Below are 16,203 nucleotides of genomic sequence, written 5' to 3'. Positions count from 1 at the left end.
TTAATAAGGTTATGTTGTCATTAGGTTTTTTCAGAGGGATTGTAAAGACAGACGGTTTGTTTTGTCTCCATTTACCTCCTTGAATAAGCTTTTAAGTTTAAATAAAACTTGTACAATGAAAGGGGAGTGGCCAGTTCTCCCAGCTCAGCTTTTCTCTGGTTTGGTTTGGTTTTAGTAGTCTGGCTGTTCAGAGCCGCTAGTCAGGTGTTAGCTAGGAATCCAAAAGAAACAGCTACATGGAAGAAGGTATTTCATGCTGGATCTCTCTGACATCATTCTCTCTCCTATAAGAGCTTGTGTTTGATTTTACCTTTTTTAGCCGAGGGGTGTTTAAAGGGATTGTTGTAGGAATTTGGAACTGCATCATTAAATTGCACTAGAGTCAAATAGATTTTCAGAAATGGTATCATGTATTCTGTTCTCTTTTGTTAGTGTTTCATTTGATTTTCTGTAAATAAATTCTGTTTTGTTCAAAGAGGGGTTTTGACCAGCTGCATCACCACCTGCTTTAAACAACTAGAAAAGTTAGTGTCTGGGCTACTTTATTAATGTTTTGAAGGGGTCTAACCTGGTCCATAACAGATGGTAGCTTTCAGTCTTGATTGCTGAATGTGATCTTCAGCTCTGAACCCAAACAGATGCTGGTTGCCGATTTTAGAAAAAAGAACTCTTCAGAACTTTCTGCCACACGCCTCTTATGTCCACTTCCTGCAATCACGGTGTAATGTAGTTTTCTATATGTTAGCCCATGTAATATATACTCGGGAATCTCATTTTCAAGTAGTATCTTTTAAGGTTCATCATTCCAAAGCAGCCTTAGCCTTCTTTTCTCCTATCTGTACTACATCATATTTTCCTCCAACAAAATAGAAACCAGAAGAATTCGATAATTGTTCCATAATCAAAGTACTTTAATGCAGGTTAGTAGAAATGTCATAATGGCCTGAGAGAGGCAAAGTCAGCTCTGTCCGGTATAACCAGGAATAAAGGAATAATCCAATTCCGACTGTGGCTGAAGCCATCATTTTTCAAAGTGTCCTCATCATTTGGGCTGCAAAGTAAAACAATTCTAATGTACTGTCAGTATTAGCTGATGCTGGCAAAAGTACTGCTCTTTTGATTCATTCTAAGTAACTGCTGATTCAATTAAACACTTGTGTTCTTATGCTCACTATATTAGCATTACTCTCAGTATACATGGAAGATTCCAGATCTGAATGTCAGTATATCTATTTTGTGCAGAAACCAGACAAAAAAACCAGCAAGAATTGGGAGTTTAGAACAATTGAATTTGGACTCAAAGTCTACTGTACAAAGTTGATTGTTTTAATCATGATTTTTATTCCCAACAAGCCCATCTTCTTTAATGTCGAATATTAAAACTCCCAAAATTTCCAGCCTACTTTATCTCTCACAGCACTAATTTAAGAGTTTTTTTGGCTCATTCGAATGACTAAAGTTAGATTGAAAAATGAATGTTTTATTCCTTTCCTTCTTATTACCAAAGTTAAAGACCTCCCTGAAACAATGAAAATTTGTACCTGATGTATTGAAATATTAGAAATAAGTTTCATTCAGCTTAAACAGCATTGTGTGAACTTGCATTCCTTCTGGTGATTATTCAATGTCTGCCCTGAATTATCATATTAACTGATTTTTTTCCAGGTTTTTTTTCTGCTTTTGGTCCAAATTTTAGGAGCACAGATGAAACAGGCGATTGCAAAATCAGAGCTGAAAACAGTCCTGTAGTTTCTCACATTAAACATTTTCAGCAGAAATGATGACAATGTTAAGCAACATGAAGACTGAAACTGGTTTCATATGGTGTAAGCTTCCTTGAAAATTCACCTGCGAATTCAATGACACTATTGTTGGATGGTGCAGTATAGGTCAGGAAGAAAAGGGTGAATTTCACCAGATTGGTCTTGGAAACCAGTTTTGATTGTCATTAATGAAGGCTGCAGTGTCTGTTTTTTCAGCTGTGAAAATGCCATAAGATGTAACAGCCATCACACCTCAGTAAACAAAAAGCTGTGCTACTATAGTTTTAGGTGGTGAGGTGGTGAGAATGAGTGAAGAAATAAATCACGGTTTCATAATCTAGAACTTTTGGAATAAATAGCAGATCACTAAATGATTGCTTTACCTTGCTTTCACAGAAAAGTGCAATAGTGGAATGAAGCCTCGGAAAATAAGTAGAGCTGAAAAATGTGTTACTGGAAATGCACAGCAGGTCAGGCAGCATCCAAGGAGCAGGAGAATCGACGTTTCGGGCATAAGCCCTTCTTCAAGAATGAGGAGGGTGTGCCAAGCAGGCTAAGATAAAAGGTAGGGAAGAGGGACATTGGGAATGTGATAGGGACCAGGGTGGGAGGAGGTATAATCTAGGTAGCTGTGGGAGTCAGTCGGTTTATAGTAAATGTCCGTGTTGAGTCGGTCGCCTGAGATAGAAATGGAGAGATCTAGGAAGGGGAGGGAGGAGTCTGAGACAGTCCAGGTAAATTTGAGGTTAGGATGGAAGGTGTTAGTAAAGTGAATGAACTGTTCAATCTCCTCGTGGGAGCACGAGGCAGCGCTGATACAGTCATGGATGTAGGGGAGGAAAAGGTGGGGGCTGGTGCCAGTGTAGCTGCGGAAGATGGACTTTTCCACATATCCAAACACTAATCAATGGTTATGGAGATAAGGCAGGAACAGGATACTGATTAAGGATGATCAGCCATGATCACATTGAATGGTGGTGCAGGCTCGAAGGGCAGAATGGCCTACTCCTGCACCTATTGTCTATTGTCTATTGTCCAACAAAGAGGCAGGCATAACTGGGGCCCGTGCGGGTCCCCATGGCTACTCCTTTGGTTTGGAGGAAGTGGGAGGATTGGAAAGAGAAGTTGTTCAGAGTGAGGACCAGTTCAGTCAGTCGAAGGAGGGTGTCAGTGGAAGGGTACGAAAGACCACTCCCTCTGCGACTCCCTCGTCAGGTCCACATCCCCCACCAACCCAACCTCCACTCCCGGCACCTTCCCCTGCAACCACAAAAAATGCAAAACTTGCGCCCACACTTCCCCCCTCATTTCCCTCCAAGGCCCCAAGGGATCCTTCCATATCCGCCACAAATTCACCTGCACCTCCACACACATCACTTACTGCATCCGCTGCACCCGATGTGGCCTCCTCTACATTGGGGTGACAGGCCTCCTACTTGCGGAACATTTCAGAGAACACCTCTGGGAAACCCGCACCAACCAACCCAACTGCCCTGTGGCTGAACACTTTAACTCCCCCTCCCACTCTGCCAAGGATATACAGGTCCTTGGCCTCCTCCATCACCAGACCATGGCAACACAACGCCTGGAGGAAGAATGCCTCATCTTTTGCCTAGGAACCCTCCAACCACGAGATGAATGCAGATGTCTCCAGCTTCCTCATTTCCCCTTCCCCCCACCTTATCTCAGTCCCAACCCTCGGACTCAGCAGCGCCTTCTTGACCTGCAATCTTTTTCCTGACCTCTCCAGCCTATCACCCTCACCTTAACCTCCTCCCACCTATCGTATTCCCAATATCCCTCCTCCCTACCTTTTATCTTAGCCTGCTCGGCACACCCTCCTCATTCCTGAAGAAGGGCTCATACCCGAAATGTCGATTCTCCTGCTCCTTGGATGCTGCCTGACCTGCTGCGCTTTTCCAGCAACACATTTTTCAGCTCTGATCTCCAGTATTTGCAGTCCTCACTTTCTCCTAAATAAGTAGAGCTAGTCATTAGATATGTGCTGACTCCCTTAAAGTAGTAGTAATAGATCATTTAATTATGTTGATTTCATAAAGATATATGGATGTTAAATACTATTAAGGTGTCTAACCTAAATTCAATTAAATTTTGTTTTAAGAAGGTCTATCACATTATTTTAATAACCTCTGTTCAGGATTGATGCTAACTCACAAAGCAGGGTCTGATTAAATTAAAGCTATTGGGTCTATATTATGAATAATTTTGACCAATGTGCATACAGTTCACCATTTTATAAAAATACAGCAAACCTGTTTTTAGCAGGGAAAGAGCTGTATGTCACTTATATAATTGAGTCAGTCATGGCAAGTTCTAACATAATGTCTGCAATTAGAATTTGTAAGAAAATTAACAGGTTTCAGTGCAGTGTGAAGGCAGCAGGATTTATTTATTAACACTTTTGATTGAAGTAAAATGACAGCAGGTGCTTTACAAGACATCAAATCTGACACCAAACTACAATAAGGCAATATTAGGAAAGGTGATCAAAAACATAGTTAAGGAGATTTCCCTTTGAAGAACACCTTCAAGGTAAAAAGACCAAGAGTCTTAAAGAAGGAATTCTTAAGCTTAGGACCTAGACAGCTAAATATGTAGCCAAAAATAGAGCAGACAAGGAAACTGTATGTGCAGTTAAGATGACAACATTGGAGGAATGTAGGAATTATTGGCCAAAGCTAAAATTGATGACATGGTATATTACAATACCACTTTAGCAGTGGTTCTAGACAGTTAGCCTGTCACCTTGGCAATTTTTTCCTTTCTTTGGTTCAAGAAACAAATTTACATAAATATGTAACGATTAATTCATAGTCTTATCAATAGTCAGCTTAGATCTCAGAATTCTATTTTGTTGGTGAACAATAAAATGCCTCAATACTTGAGTTCTAACAGCAATCAATGTTAATTTTATTATTTCATAGAAAGTAACATGGAAAGCCTAGCGCATATCAGTGACCCCTAAATGCCATGAGAATGAGATGATGAGTCATCTTCCAAAACTACTAATTTTAAGAAGCGAGAACCAGGATTTTGATCCAACCACAGTGAAGAAACAGTAGTATACCTTCAAATGTGGCCTGAATGAGAACTTACAAGTTGTGCCATTCTCAGCATGTAGTGTGCTTGTTTCTTACATGGAAATGTTTGAGAGTTTGGAAGGTGCTGTCAAAGGAGTCTTATTACTGCAGTGTATCTTGCAGATGGTACACACTGCTGTAACGTTGCTCCAGTGATGGAGGAATGAATGTTTAAGTTAGTGCGCATTGTACTGGAAAAGCTATTTAATAAAAGCGGGATACTGAAGATGCTGGAAATCTGAAACAGACAGAAAATACTGGACAGACTTAGCAGATGTGGCAGCATCGTGGAGACAGAAGCAAAGTTGAGGTTTTGAATCTTCAGAATAGAAAGGGGTAGGAATTTTTTAAAATACTTTTGACATGCGAGGACTAAAGGGAACAGGTAATGTAGAGGCTCAGTGCAAAAAAACAGTTTTTAAATGTTGTGAAAGAGAAACAGAGAGGTAATGAGTGTTAGTTAAGCTGTGAAAGGGTGAAAATATGTCCCCTCTACTGACAGCAGAGTGAACAAGATACAGCCATGGAGGGAGATAGAATGTAAGAAAAATGGAGGACAGATATCATGCAGTCATGCACTGAGGTTGTCAAGTTCAATAATGTGCTCCAGAAACTGTAAAGTGCTTAAACAGAAAGTGAGGCTTTGTTACTTGATCTGGCATTATGCTTCATTGCAAAGTGCAGCAGGCCAGGACAGAAATGGTAGCATGGGAGCAAGGTGGTTTATTGAAATGGTTAACAACTGGAAGATTGAGGTCACTCCTACAGACATAGCAGAGGTATTCCACAAGCAGACATCCACTTTGCATTTGGTCTTGTCAATGCAAAACAGTCTTGTCGATGTAAAACAATGTAAAACAGTAGAGAATGCAGTAGACCAGGTTGAAAGAAGTAGAAGTAAAATGTTGCTTCACTTAGAAGGGGTGTTTGGGGCCTTGAACAGCAAGGATATGAATTGGCAAGTGTTACAGCTGCAATTGCATGGGAAGGTGTCACAGGTTAGGAAAGATAAAGAAGTAGACCAAGGTGTCATAGAGGGAATAGTTCCTGTGCAATGCTGACAGTGGAGAGGAAGGGGGAATATCTTTATCAGTGGCATCCTGCTGGAGGTGGTAGCAATGATGGAGGAAGACCCTTTCAATGCAGAGACTTGTCGGTGAAAAGTGAGAACAAAGGGAAACCTATTGTTCTGGGAAGAGGAGAGATCAGAATTGCAGGAATTGGATCATACACAGTTGAGAGCCCAATTAACCACAGTGGGGAGAAATCCTCAGTTGAGGAAAGAGGAGGTCATGTCGAGGCACCCCACTGGAAGGTAGCATTATCAAAATAGAAGCAATGGAAACAGAGAAATTGAGAAAATGGAACTAAATCTTTGCAGGAAATGTAACTGACATAACTGTGGAGGCAGTGGGCTTGTAATGAATATTGTATCTCCATTTCCAGAGATAGGCTATCAAAGGTCAAGGAAGGGGAGGGAAGAGTTAGAAATTATCTAGGTAAAGGGTAGAGGGTGGCAACTAGAAGAAAAAACAATTAATGTTTCCAATTCCAGAAAACAGCAGGAAGCAGCACTAAAGACAACATCAAAGTAACAGAGAAACAGCTTTGGGTGAGGGCCCTGAGAATGACTGAAACAAGGAAAGTTCCACAAAACTCACAAAGAGACAGGTATAGCTGGGACCCATGTAGGTATCCATAGTCACACTTTGACTTGCAGAAAATGAGCTAAAGGAAAAGTTATTCAAAGTGAGAACAAGCTCATCCAGATGGAGGAGGGTAGTGTGGATGGAGACTGTGCAGGCTTCTTTTCAAGAAAGAAATTGTTTCAAGGAAGATCAACTATTTTGTCCAAAATAGTGTCAGGAATCTTCAGTGTATTTCTCCAAGCAGGTGGAGCTTATTCCATCACATTCCTGTGCCTTGCGGATGGTGGATGGGCTTTGGGGAATCAGAAGTTGACTTAATTAGCATAGAATTTCCAGCCTCAACCTGGTCCCCTGTAGCCGCAATATTTATATGTTTAATCAAGTTAATTTTCTGATTGATGGTTGGAGGTGTAGTGGACAGCGAAGAGGGTTACCTCAGATTCCAACAGGATCTGGACCAGATGGACCAATGTGCTGAGAAGTGGCAGATGGAGTTTAATTCAGATAAATGCAAGGTGCTGCATTTTGGGAAAGCAAATCTTAGCAGGACTTATACACTTAATAGTAAGGTCCTAGGGCCTGTTGCTGAACAAACAGACCTTGGAGTGCAGGTTCATAGCTCCTTGAAAGTGGAGTTGCAGGTAGATAGGATAGTGAAGAAGGCATTTGGTATGCAATCCTTTATCAGTCAGAGTATTGAGTGCAGGAGCTGGAGGTCATGTTGCGGCTGTACAGGACATTGGTTAGGCCACTGTTGGAAGTTTGCGTGCAGTTTTGGTCTCCTTCCTATTGGAAAGATGATGTGAAACCTGAAAGGGTTCAGAAAAGATTTACAAGCATGTTGCCAGGGTTGGAGGATTTGAGCTACAGGGAGAGGCTGAACAGGCTGGGGCTGTTTTCCTTGGAGTGTCGGAGGCTGAGGGGTGACCTTATAGAGCTTTACAAAATTATGAGGGGCATGGATAGAATAAATAGACAAGATAAATTTTCCCTGGGGTCGGGAAGTCCAGAACCAGAGGGCATAGGTTTAGGGTGAGAGGGGAAAGATATAAAAGAGACCTAAGGGGCAACATTTTCACGCAGAGGGTGGTACGTGTATGGAATGAGCTGCCAGATGAAATGGTGGAGGCTGGTACAATTGCAGCATTTAAGAAGCATTTGGATGGGTATATGAATAGGAAGGTTTGGAGGGATATGGGCCGGGTGCTGGCAGGTGGGACTAGATTGGGTTGGGATTGCTTGTCGGCATGGACAGGTTGGACCGAAGGGTGTGTTTCCATGCTGTACATCTCTATGACTCTATGTTGTTAGTGGGCAATTCAGTGATGATAATTCTCTTGAATGTCATGGGGAATAGTTATATTCTCACTTGTTGGACTTGGTAATTGCCTGCATTTGTGTGACATTAATATTAATTGACATTTATCCATCCCAGCCTGAATGTTCTGCAGCTCTTCATGTATAGGGACACAGTCTAATTCAGTATCTAAGGAGCTAGAAATGGGACTGAATGCTGCAATCATTAACACCATTTCCAACCTTGACTTCATGACAGAGAAAAGATCATTAATGAAGCATGTGAAGATGGTTGGGCTGAGGACACTGCTGTGAAAAACTTCTACAATGTTGCCCTAAGGTTGAAATGCTTAGCTTCCATTAACTGCAAACATCTTGCTTTGTGCCAATTATGACTTCAACCCCGATTCCCACTGACATTTTGCAAGGGCCACAATCATCAAATCCTACCTCTAAGTCAAGGACAGTCACTCTCAGCTCATCTCTTGAAACTTTTTCCCATGTTTGTACCAAAACTGTCATGAATCAGAAGCTGAGTGGTCCTGGCTGAATCCAAACTAAGTACTGGTGAGGATGTAATTGTTGCATAAGTACCTTTTAACAGCTTCCATTTTGATCACACCTTCCATTACTTTGTTGTTGAGCTGGAATAGAATCATGAGCTAATAACTGGTTGGATTGGGTTTATCCTGCTTTTTCTGAATATTATATACCTGGGCAATTTTCCACATATATAGTGATATGATGGCATTCAACTGCAACTTATTGCTTAATGAAATCATAGTAAATGATCATGATTATTGATTCTTACAATGCAGATTTTATCTCATATCAACCTCCTAGACTATATCACTAGTCACTAACCTTACTGGCAATCTCTTGACCCATAATTATCTAACTATAAAAGCTGAAGTGTTAAAATAAAGTTCAGAATGTGAACTCTATTTATAATATATTTATGATGAAAATACAAGGTTCTGTTGCCAATTATAATCTGATTTGAGCGTTTTCTGACATTATTTCAAATCTTAATTATTGCCCTAAAATTCATCTTACACATCCATTGCAATCTACTTTACAAAATAAACACACAACTTGCTGATAATTAACTACAGATTACTTCTCTGCTGTTGTCAAAGCTCCTGGATACCATTCGCATCTTTCAATGAATATCACGCTATTCTCTAGTCAATTTTATCAAGTGATTTTGTCGTTATGAAAATAATATACAGCTGTTCACTCTCCTTGGTGCCATTTTCTTAAAAAAATTCAATTTCAATTTATTCCCATTCTTCCAAAAGAATAAACTTTTTTTATGGTATACTTTTGTAGCTATGAGCTGCTCTCCACTATCCATCTATACTGTTTATTATACGTGTTAACTAGACATTGACTATCAACTGACTATTCAACAATGAGATATTGATCCTCATTTGAAATTACTACACAATACAGAAAATAAATTTTTGATATTCATTCCTTCTGGAAAAAAAAGAAGTGAATTACAGCATCCCTTTTCCAAATGGCAAGGATCAGAAAGTTGAAACTATTCAGTGCCACATGACAGTGCATTTATCAAGTGATTTATGTCTCTTGAAATGGTTATTTTTTAACATGATTAATGGTGAGGCAGATACTTTTTTTCTATTGATGACAGAACATGAATAAAATGAAAGAAAGGAATTGCATTTTTGTAACTACTTTCACAAAAAATACTTTCAAAGTTTAGTAATACTGTAATGGACAAAGAACAGAGCAACCAAACTGCATACAGTGTGGGCTCACTGCCAACCAAAATAATGGCTAAATAATGAATTAAACCATCTCAGCCACGTTAGTTGAGGGATAAATGTTGACCTAATCTCCAGATAAACTTCCTTGCTCTTCTTCAAATGGTGCACTGTGACCTCAGTCAGCCCAAGAGGTCAGAGGTGACCTGATTTTAATGTCTCATCCAAAATATCACAGTTCTGACAATTTAGACTTAGTATTGTGTTAGGCTGTCAGTCAGTTTTAATGCAATCCTGGAGAGGGGCTGCAACTGATAAGCCTTGGAATCAGATGCAAGGATGGCACCAATTAGAAAAGAAAGACAAAGGCAAAACACTATTGATGCTGGAATGCTAAAAATAAAAACCACTGAGAAAACTCAGCATATCTGACAGCATTTGATAGAATTGGAAAGAACAGTTCTGACAAAAGGTTAACAAATTGAAACATTAACTCTGTTTCTCTATCGTACGTGCTGTCAGACCTGCTGAGTATTGACAGCATTTACTGTTTTCACTGCTAATAATGAGCCAAAGGTGTCACCTTTGTTAACTAAACAGGTTGTTGATTGCTAACATGTTCAACAACTCCAGTTTTCTTACCTCATATGTATAAAATACATGACAAAATACAGAAGAGATAAAATTGCCATGTTGCGGAAAGAATCACATGATATTTGTGCATGATTTGAGGCTTTCTTTCTCAACATAATAATCTCACATCCTGATTTAACAGTTGATATGCATCAGTCACTCAAATTTATCTAGAATCCTAGTTAGTCCCCCAAAAGGAACAGGTGAAAGTGAGAACTGCAGATGCTGAAGATCAGAGTCGAGAGAGTGTGGTGTTGGAAACGCACAGCCAGTCAGGCAGCATTCGAGGAGCAAGACAATCAACGTTACAGGCATAAGCCCTTCATCAGGAATGAAGCTTGTGGTCCAAGAGAGCTTAGGGATAAATGGGAGGGGGGTGGGACCGGGGGGAAGGTAGCTGAGAATGCAGTAGTTAGATAACCTTCACCCTCACCTTTGTCTACCTGTCGCATTCTCAGCTACCTGCCCCCCCCCCCCCCCCAGCACGGGCCCCCCCACTCCCTTCCCATTTATCCCTCAGCCTCTTTGGCCCACAAGCCTCATTCCTGGTGAAGGGCTTATGCCCCAAACATTGATTCTCCTGCTCCTCAGATGCTGCCTGACCTGCTGTGCTTTTCCAGCACCACACTCTCGACCCCAAAAGGAACAAGCTACTCAGATTTTGCAAAATTGTGGCAGGTGACTTGATTACCAAAACAACCACATTCTATCAATGATTGGGGAAGACATTTGGTTAGGCCGAAGGGCCTGTTTCCTCTCTAAGTTAACTATCTATCTAATCTAATCTTCAAATATGATTCAAGGTAGCATGCTGTGACAAATTCCATAAGTTTCCACACTTACCATATAACAGTTTCCTGTCTGAATATCAAACTTCTGCTTAAAAATTCCTGGAGTCAGTAACAGCACTGCTTCCATTTCAGATTTGTATAATAATAAAGCATTTGCCTTAACAATGATTAATTGATATGGAGGTGCCGGTGTTCGACTGGGTGGACAAAGTTAAAAATCACACAACACCAGGTTATAGTCCAACAGGTTTATTTGGAAGTACAAGCTTTGGAGCATTGCTCTTTCATCAGGTAGCTAGTGATTAAATGAACACAGTCATTAAATCACAGGTAGCCTAAATATTCATGTAACAGTATTTATAAATGACTAGACCTTTTGGTAAAATCACACTGCTGTTATCGTTACAAAGACTTGTGAGCTCCAGATGTGATATTGGAGGTGAAGGTCCTCAAATAGACAGAGTTTCTGAAAAATTAAATACTCTAAAACATGGGCTTTGTATCATATGCATTTAAAATGCAGAAAAATTTCTCTGTCTTACAAAATCCAAAGACAATATTCCTTCCACGACTTTTTTCAACTTGTGTATTTTTTAAGAGAAGACTAGGAGAAAGTGAGGACTGCAGATGCTGGAAATCAGAGCTGAAAATGTGTTCCTGGAAAAGTGAAGCAGGTCAGGCAGCATCCAAGGAGCAGGAGAATCGACGTTTCGGGCATGAGTCCTGAAGAAGGGCTTATGCCCGAAATGTCGATTCTCCTGCTCCTTGGATGCTGCCTGATCTGCTGCGCTTTTCCAGCAACATGTTAAGAGAAGACTAGCCTGCTATGGCATTTCCAGGCATCATGGCTGATGGTTCGTCTACATTATACGAATCTACATTACAGAATCTCTGATTGTCAAATAATTAAAGATAACTATGATGCTAGTTAGCAACTGACTTTAAATATATCTGTTCACCTGAAACAATATGGATTTGTTTTGGCTGAAACAAAAGCTACAACATACAGCTATTCATGCTTTGTTATCTCAATAATGTTCTTTGAAATGAATGCACATAGGATCTGAACATCCATGTCACAAGTATGTACATTCTGGTCACTCTTGCTACCTTGATAACAAATCATGAAACATTTCTTGACATTAAACTTTGCTCATATTGCCCCAACCTCTGTGTTAGTTAAACAAAAATGATAACATTTGTAAGATCTCCATGTTGAATCAGAAAAGAGGAAGTGAAATTACAATTTTGATATATAAGTAGCAGCAAACTGTCCTAAGATATTGCATTGATCAAACAATTTACACTGACCTGCACATTTTCATTTTACGATTTCTTTTAAATTTTTGCAACATTTGCTCCACAGTTTCAACAGACAGAATTTATGTTGTTGATGTAAAGCACTAACAATAGGACCAGTAAATTTGATCTCTTTTGTTTTTGTTTTAAGCTACCGAGAGACCATGGTTAAAAGTAAAATCTTTGGCAGTGTGCACACCCACAGAAGGTCTCATTAAAATATAGAAGACAACTATAACTCATTACCTGGGGTGGAATTTGCCCATCAGCAACTGTACAGACTCATTTTTCAATCATCAAATCCTCGAGACCTTGTGCACTTTGAACGCTTATTTGTCTTTGACCTTAGAAAATAAAAGGAAAGTTTTAAAACCTCACCAATCTACTGACCTAAAAAAGACATCACATAACACCTAAATGATAGTAGTCTGCTTGTTGAATGCAGTTTTTATGGTGTGACCTGACTAGAGCTTTAAATTTGAACACTGACTTCATTTTCTTGTATTGTACTATTTTGGCACTGTAAGTCAACATCCCATTGATTTTGTTAATTACTATCCTCCATCGTTGAGACATATTTAGAGTCAATTCTAAGACTCCCAAGTTTTTTTTGGCTTCACCCTCAGCTATTTCAACATTACGGTAAAGTAAATTTGTCATCCATTTTTGCTCTTTATCTGTAACACTTGTCTTCACTAAATTTCTTCGGCTATTATACTACTCATGTTCACATTTTGTTAAAACCATTCATCACTTTTTGACATTAGTACACTTATTAATATTTATTGTTTCTTTCACTTCAGGCAGTTTTATTACTAATTTCAAGGATTTAGCTTAAGTCCACACAGTGTTGAGTTTAATTGTGAGCCTTTCATGTGACGCATTATCGAAAGTTCTTTGGAAGACAAGGTACACAATGTTATGATCCATTCCACAGTTCACTAAAATTGTCAGTTTTTCAAAGTTGCTGGTCAAATTGATCAGGCATGATGTTCCATTGTTGATTGTATAGCATCCTCTGTGAACTGGGTTATTGCTGTAAAGATAAATATCAAGTTCACTCGATAATCAAGTGAACATTTTTTAAACAAAAAAGGCTGATGGGGATTTATTTTGTTACATAAAACATAGAACAGTACGGCACAGTACAGGCCCTTCGGCCCACGATGTTGTGCCAAGCATTTATTTAAATCTAAGATCAACCTAACATACACACCCCAGAATTTACTGCCGTCCATGTGCTTGTCCAGCAGTCACTTAAATGTCCTCAATGTCACGGTGACTCTACCAGCGCTGACAGTGCATTCCATACACCTACCACTCTTTGCGTTGAGAACCTACCTCTGACATATCCCCTATAACTTCCTCCAATCACCATAAAATTATGTCCCCTTATGACAGCCATTTCTGCCCTGTTCATTTTGCTACCCTGTGAACACGGACACCAATTAGCCGGTTTCCAATTTATTAATACTATACTTGCCTTTTATTGTCTATTGTATTGTTAATAATAACTGCCAGTGGCTCAGAGATCTTCTCCTAGTTTTTATCTTATAATTACCATCCAGCCCTGATTGTTTTAAGCAACACCTAGGACTTCTATTTCAGATATAGCAAAGTAATTGGACAAAACTTTTAACTTCAGTGAGGGTAGAAAGTGTATGGTAGTGGCAGCTCATCATAATTAATTTTCTTTTCTGTTAGGTCAATAGAATGGAACATTTTGAATCATGAATAACAGAGAGCCCATTCACAATTTCCAGTTATACATCCCTGAAGAAGAGTTCTGAAGAAGAGTCACTGGACCCCAAAAAAATCACAGCTTTTTACCCACAAATGCCGCCAGACCTCATGACTTTCTCCAGATATTTCAGTTTCTATTCCAAAGTGTATTTCTCAGACTTCTCCAAAGAGGAGAAATAAAATAAATTGGAGATATGTTGATGGTATGCAGCAAGCAGGTGGGACTAGTTTAGTTTGGGATTATGTTCGGCATGAACTGGTTGTTTCTGTGCTGTACAACTCTGACTCTTTGAACGAATGATTTGAACCTACTAAAACTTATGAACAGTACAGGCACAATTTTACCTCCGTCAGTTCAAGTGTTTTATCAAAGTGAAATTCAAGATGTCTAGTCCTTAATGGCTCAAAGCAACTTCTCGCTTTCCTCTTTACCTCATTAATTATGCAAACAGACTCACAGGCACCTTTCATGGGGAATCATGTGGCTGAAGAGCCAAAAGTGCTCACTGCTGCTGGGACAGCAGTGTTCCAGCATTCACAGCACTGGCATCATATATAAAGGCCAGTTGCCACCATTCCAAACTTCACGCTTCAAGCCAGAAATAATCCCTCACACTGTGGGGCTTAAGCCACTACATTCAGGACATGGCATTGAAGGAAGGATAGATCACTCCCCACTTCATGGACAGGGATCCGGAGGTGTTGGTGGATGGGATAAAGAGGAAGAGGGTAGTCCTTTTCCAAGCTGACCATCACAAGAGACCATACCATCAGACTGTCATCCTGGACACAAACTGCAAGACAAATCAGTGCTGTGTCCTGGATGAAGCGGGATACCCAGCTGTGCAAGAAGGTAAATGATCTCATGCACTCCACAAGGGAATGTATCACTATCTTCTCTCTGCCCCCTCACAGGGCCACCAGTCACTATAAACATGCCATTGTACACAAATCTCATCAAGAGTCATGGATCACAATTGTCAATACTGCTTGCAGTATGTCCACTCAATGGCTTTTACTCACCATATCCTTTCAAGCAACTAACCCTACTTACTGTCTGTGCTTCCTATTTACTCATTTGAGGCACCAACCATCCATTCCCATCATATTCAATCCTCTCCTTGTCTCACTGCAGCAAATAAATGCCCACTCTCCAGATTAATGTCTCCAAAGCAACCCGCCTGACAGTAATCCCGGATTGGTTGCACTTGACCTGCAAGACCGACTGTGGCTCAGTGCCTGGACTGAAAATAAATGGATCTCTAGAATCCAATAGGATGATCGACTGACCAGAGCTAAACACCTGGATTTGAATCAAACAAGCCCCTTTATTGACTTTGGTGGTACTTCCCGATTGACCGTAGTCCCCCTTCACTCCACTAATACACACTCCTCTTTACTTTTACATACGGCCATTTGCTTGAGGCGTACACAGTGTGTTTGCCATGTAAACAAGTAACACATGTTGTGGATGAGCCACTATGTAATACAAAGCAGCACAGTGACATGTTCATCCCACCATGACGAGACTCCTGCTACTCCCTCTGAAACTGCCATTTAAGACTTGAGAGGAAAGTTAGGCAAATTTTAATCAATGTCACTGTAGTGATTGTAACAAGGTCAGCCAGGTGGACCTGATAGTAATGTTTTGTGGCTGTTAATCTGGTTTCCCGTTTGGGGCTGTTAATCTAGTTTCATTAGGGAGCTGTGGCTGATAGATATAAACAGGAGTATCAGAGGTTCTACTTTGAAAGCTGGCTCTGAGGTATTCAGACCAGTTCAAGTACCATGCACGCATAAATAAATGGTGACATGGTGAAGGGATACAGCCTCTGTGGAGTTATTTCAGTCACAAAGGTGTTTTTCTTCTTTCTAAACTGCAACTAAAAGGTGACTGAACTAAAGATAAAATAGTCTGTTTCCATGCTATATGACTCTATGTGAGTTCCTGCAGTGAGAACACATATGCTATGAGAGAAGAGATTTACACATTTCTACAAGTGTAGAAGCACTGTGGTTATAAATCAGCAGCTAGCAAATATTAATTTCAGAACAGCTTAGGCCTTACATTATGCTGTAAGATATTTAGTAGAAGCAGTAGAAACCCTCAAAAGAAAGTATTTAGATGTGCACTTACAGTTCCAAGCCAAGTGCTAGAAAAAAGGATTAGGATAGTTAGGTGGTTGTTTTGGACAAAT

At 40.0% G+C, this 16,203-nt stretch overlaps 1 long non-coding RNA gene across 1 annotated transcript in view; it reads right to left on the bottom strand.

Moving 5' to 3' along the window:
• LOC132824747 (uncharacterized) overlaps nucleotides 1-16,203 on the bottom strand; it is an 87,030-nt gene that overhangs the window by 52,083 nt on the left and 18,744 nt on the right. The window contains exon 3 of the long non-coding RNA XR_009645699.1: nucleotides 12,509-12,606. This is a non-coding gene — a long non-coding RNA (uncharacterized LOC132824747). The remainder of the gene's footprint in view (nucleotides 1-12,508; nucleotides 12,607-16,203) is intronic.

The sequence above is a fragment of the Hemiscyllium ocellatum genome, chromosome 19 (genome assembly GCF_020745735.1).
Source record: "Hemiscyllium ocellatum isolate sHemOce1 chromosome 19, sHemOce1.pat.X.cur, whole genome shotgun sequence".
Taxonomy (NCBI): Eukaryota; Metazoa; Chordata; class Chondrichthyes; order Orectolobiformes; family Hemiscylliidae; genus Hemiscyllium; species Hemiscyllium ocellatum.
Note: the sequence above shows the minus strand (reverse complement) of the source record. Positions and strands in the feature narration are given on the sequence as shown.